Source organism: Patella vulgata, chromosome 5, assembly GCF_932274485.2.
Source record: "Patella vulgata chromosome 5, xgPatVulg1.2, whole genome shotgun sequence".
In the NCBI taxonomy this organism is placed as follows: domain Eukaryota; kingdom Metazoa; phylum Mollusca; class Gastropoda; family Patellidae; genus Patella; species Patella vulgata.
The window spans coordinates 6721903-6727520 of NC_065883.2; the positions used below are offsets into that span (position 1 = coordinate 6721903).

General features: G+C 40.3%; 1 long non-coding RNA gene across 1 annotated transcript; it reads left to right on the plus strand.

Annotated features, from left to right (window-relative positions):
* Positions 1–734: 734 nt before the first annotated feature.
* On the plus strand, positions 735–4664 carry LOC130012833 (uncharacterized). Its single transcript, XR_008788068.1, has 3 exons — positions 735–881; positions 2446–2721; positions 4312–4664. It is a non-coding gene; the product is annotated as an uncharacterized LOC130012833 (long non-coding RNA).
* The last annotated feature ends 954 nt before the right edge of the window (positions 4665–5618 follow it).

Genomic DNA, 5618 nt, shown 5'->3' on the forward strand with positions numbered 1-5618 from the left:
ATGTTAACATTATGAGATCCAATCGTGTACTCATTGTCTGTAGGAAATCAAAGAGGCCAAAGTTCCCCACCTTACGTTGCCCATATTACCATAAAAATGACAATCACCATATGTTAGTCTCAAAATGACCAAAGTATTGTCTTCAATATTTTAAAAACACCGGTTTGGCTCTTACTTTAGAAAGTATCGAATGAATGAATGAATGAAATAGGATTTAAAGTCTGCACCAACCGGGCTATAATGAAGACGAACATATGTCACGCAGTACTCTATGAAGACAATATGACCGGACACAAGCCTTGCGGTCTACGTTTATTCCAACTGTAAAGGAATATTTTACGTACACGCCAATGTGTACAACGGGTCCTCCGTCAAAACCACTCGGGCACCAAACACTTGAAGGCCACTTTCAAAATGGTTGCTATGTGTCCTTTAAAGTTTATTGTCTATAAATCATGTACAGTATAAAGAAAATAAATTGCTTTTAAATCGAACTAGTTCAAAATACCTACCTATACGCCCACTTATCACATTATTAATTATTATAACTCGAAAATAAATCAAACTGTTCTAGAAATGTTCCAAGAATTAAAAATATTCATGAAATTTCCTTAATTTATCAAACTGAGAAGGGTGTTGCGTCTATAAAACACTGCACTTGCATGTAATAATTGTGCATGACACAACGATACTTCCATTAATCAAAATTGTTTACGAAAATTAAGAATGAAGATATATTGCATCATTTTTCAAATCACTCTAGAAATAAGTATATAAGACTGCCCAGGATCGTTGGTCGTCAGTCGATCGACAGACTGCTTCTGATTCTACAAGAACCATGAACGTCTTCATTATCGCAGTACTTGCTCTGGTGGCTTTAGGTAACTATCTTTTATTTTATTTTATTAATGGATCGCTTGTTTATTGTCAGTCCGCTCAGTCAATCGTTAGGCTATAGATTTATCAAAATGATAAGAGTGTTATATCGTTGGTCGTCAATCGATCGGCAGACTGCTACTGATTCTACAAGAACCATGTAAGTCATCATCTTAAAGCAATTTTGTTTCACTTTCTACAACTTGTTACAAAAAGGTACATCTATCTATTTATTTAAATTTGTCTGTTCGAAGTTGCCACGAGTTTGCAAGCTGAGGGTTAGGGACAGCTCGAGTCGCGGAAAGACATAGGCATGGTGTCATTACTACTTCCGGATCAGGGCACTATCCGTGCAACGCAAGTAAATAAGCTATGTTATTTAAAAGCTATTTACATGTATATACAAAAGTATTAGCTCAGTCGTGAAGTTGCACTACTTTGTTGCAAGGTAAACGATAACAGGTATGCCGACACAAGCTGATTTCAACACTGGTTTAATTACATTTTATCATTGTTAAAATACTTTTCGCTCATCTGGGAGATTTTTAAAACAATGTCGTTGTATAGCGATGGATAAAATACAACAATTTATATATATTTACCTGGTAGTTTTGTTTACAAAGTAATTAAAACATGATCGCCATTGATCGTTCATTTAGTTCTTTATAGTACGGTATCTCGGTAAGTAAGACGTTGGCCCGCTAACCAAGGCGTCTCGAGTTCGATCCCGGTGATGGTCTGGAAAGTTCATTGTAATTTTCCTTTATGATTTCCCTTTGTCACTTGAGTAGGACGGAGGACCTGACAAGAACAGTGTTTAGTCTTTCGGAAGGTTACGAAAACCCGAGGCCCCGGGTGTACACAAGGACGTGCACGTAATTGAAACCTTGGCAGTGGGCCGCTGTACCACTGTCCGAGTAAATTTCCCCTATAGCAGTCTTGGTCCGGGCAACTTCCAACGGTATAGATGCTGGTACATGTGTACGTTACGCTGGCTAATATTTTTATTTATAAACAAAAACATTTGATTAGAATGATTCGTCAATCGTGTGCTATAGGTGTGTGTGACGAAACACATATTAGACAACATGCACAAGTAAAACAAAATTATCAGACACTAGAAGAATGACCGGCTTCGCTCGGGGGTCATAACCCCGAAACCGGAAGTGGTAGACTAACGCTACCTGGCCTATGTTACTCCCCTGTCTGAGCTACACCTATACCCCAAATTTCAGACTCGGGGCAGACCTAGTGTAGCCGCCAACCCCGAACAGACAGACAGACAGACAAACAGACAGACAAACGACAGTCACAAATATTAGTATAGATACACAAACGCTGTTCATATACAAAATATAACATAATTTTAGTTTTGTTTAATACAATATCCCATGGACTGGATTTTACAACCGGGATGACCTTTCGGAAATTGGAGATTTCGAGCTTTTTCCTGATCTCCAGATTCATTATCAACGTCATAATATGGTTGGAGTCCTACCTGCTCAATCAAACATTTCTGATTGTTTTAAAGGGTGTGTTGAATCTTTTTGTTTATCTTTGTTTATTTAGCCGAAGCTAATCACTGTCCGATGTGTAACAAATGGACAGCGTTTTATAACCGAGACGATCCATCGGGTCTTGGAGATTTTGAGCTCCTTTCTCTCCACCGACAAGAAAATCCTGGACAGATCTGTGCTTCACCGGAAGTTGTAAATTGTAGACGTCTCACGGGACTTTTTCGGGACGATGTTTCGATTGCTGCTACTTATGGTTTGGCATGTTTCAATTACTTGCAACTTGATCACCAGTGTGAAGATTACAAATGTCGATACTGCTGCAATTATCGTGAGTACAGACTTAATAGTTCCCCAATAACCACCTCTTACTATTTAAAGATACATTATGTAAGATTTGAATACATAGCTGGCCTTTCTAGCTATGATAGTTTAAAAATAGATAATGCAAAATGAATATATTCACAATTTCATTCAAATTACTTTATAATGAACAAAGTAATCACTGTTTGTAGTTTAGGCAAGGTGTGTTCATTGATTGTTTAGTATCGTAACAACGGTACTTGTTATTCGAGACTTTTTCTCCATTTTTAAAATTAAATCATTAATTGTCCGAATCACTCTAATCTACTTGAGGTCGGTGCCATCTGATGGTTCAGAGAGTTGAATACAGGCTTGTTATGTTAATAAATGTTTAAATAATAGTTTATATAATGTTTAACGTCAAAATAAAGACCTGCAAAAGGGAGATTTATCTCTTACATAATGCATCTTTAAAATGTGTCTTTTACAGTTTGAAGCCATACTGATATAATTCATGTTTATGTTTGTGTATACAATTAATTGAAATATACCGGCAGTAGAATGGGCTCGCTAACAATTTATTACTTGAATTAGTTGGGTTATTGAAGTGGATAAGGAGGGGGGGGATGGCCGAATGGTTAGCACGTGCGCGCTGTGTCGTACGGCCTGTCATTGAGTCAACTGACGGGGTTTCGATTCCCGGGTTGTACGTGACAAGGAGTAGGGTCGCCTGTTCAACCTCGTGGGTTTTCTCCCGGTCCTTCGGTTTCCTTCATCTGCTAAAGACCTCTACGCGCTAGCGAATTATTGAAATAAAATTGAACCATGTGTTAGTCCCGAAATGACATAGTTTGTTTCGAGCGGACGTTAAACCCCATTTCTCTCTCTCTCTCTCTCTCTCTCTCTCTCTCTCTCTCTTTCTCTGAAGTGTATAAAACTTGTGATACAATATCTGAATGATTTGTGATCCAGTTATCTTTACTCGATTGATACAGTATTAAAATCTGGGAGATGTACCATGTTAGGACGCGTGTGGAGTGTTATAGGCGACCCTACTCTTTGTCACGTACAACCGGAGATTCTAAACCTCGCCAGTTGGACTCAATGACAGACTTTATGATACAGCGCGCACGTGCTAACCATTCAGCCATCCCCCCCACAGCCGATCAAACGCGTGTTCTATTTGAATGTGAAATCGGTTATGTAATAACTTACATTAAGGTGTGTGTGTGTGTTTGGGTAGGGGTGGTGGGGTGTGGGAGGGGGGAGGGGCTAGTTTGTACACAAGTGATAACAGATAGCAGAATTATCAATACTTGCACAGGACTCACAAGTATGATGTGTGTGGTTTTTTTTAAAACTGATGGTCTATAGAGTGGATTATGCATGGCTCTTACATAATGCATCTTTAACGATTTCAAAGGATAACCATAAATTTGCCAACACCAGCCTTTCAAGATTGGGTTATAAAGGTATACCGTTGCGTCGCTGTCTGGGCAAAATTTCCTGCATAGTCCACTGCATGACGTATGCCAATCTTCAATAGCCCAGTCGGAGCAGAAATATAGGACGTTAAACCCCATTTCATTTGTTTGTTTTTTTCTGTTTTTTTGTCTAGGCTACCCATCCTGTCCCACTGGATATCGCTGGACCAGCTACTATAATCGTGACCTACCTACTGGAACTGGTGATTATGAGACGTTGTCGTTAATCAACATCGATTACCCCTATAACCGTGTATGTACAGATCCAGTAGCTATTGACGTCCGTGTTACAAGTACCGGCTACGACTACTCCACAGCCGGCGAGGTTGTATGTCTGGTTCCAGAACTTGGCTTTTCGTGTGTAGATGCACAGCAACCCGATGGACAATGCCAGGATTACAAAATCCGTTTCTGCTGTCCCAATAATTATTAAACGAACAGAATCATGTATTGATTAAGATTGAGAAATAAAGCTTGCTAGCTATCAGATTTGTTTGTATATAAAGATCAGTGTCTTCAGCAAATCTAATAAATCCACATCGCTCTTCAAAGTAATATTAAGTATTACCACTTCCACGTTCAGTCAACGGGTATCAGTTGTCGAACTAAATACCGTGGTACAAAGTTTCGTAACAAGTACGAACGCAATATATGAACCAGGAGCTGAGCATAACGTCATCCCAGTCATCAAAAGACTAATCACTGTTCCTTGCATCAACATGCACATTTCCTTGTCGATCGCACCAGAATTCATGAAGCCCCCCCCCACTCTTCCCACTAACCTCCTAGGACAAGAATACCAACTGAAAGGTCATAGGCTTACATGTCTGATCAGCTTTGGGGATGGGGACGGGAGCAGAAATGGAAATGCCCGAAAACATGTCCTTTGCGGTTGGCATAGGGTGGTATTGAAGGGAAAGTGGTTATGCATCCCGTAGAACAAATTTGAAATTAGACGATTGTCAACGCATTTTCCTGCAATTCGGACCAGTGAGGGAAGCGACAAGGCAGTTGTCCACTATGGACTTATTTATTGAGCTTTGGAACCGAAATCCCTATCTGTGTCCAACTGGATACCAGATGTTGCGGGAGAGGGGTGAGAAAAGAAATGACCGAAACGGTCACCAGGTCGAGAACGGAGGGCAAGAGGGCGATATCTCCCCAAAGAAATTTGTGAAGCCGGTCACCAGGTCGGAGTATGAGGGTAAAATCTTCCGAGGAAATGTTTGAGATTAAGATGGCTCCAAACGCGTTTTCCTGCTATTTCAGCCCGCGAAAACAGCAAACTGAAAATGAACTCTCATTATTAAGTCAATCAATCCGTCTGACTGGTGCCCTTGCCCCCCCGCCCCGCCCCGCCCCGCCTTGTACGCCTACCTGTTAGGCCAAGGGTTAGATCTCGGTACAATTTATTCTTACGGCAGCACTGAATTCGAGGATT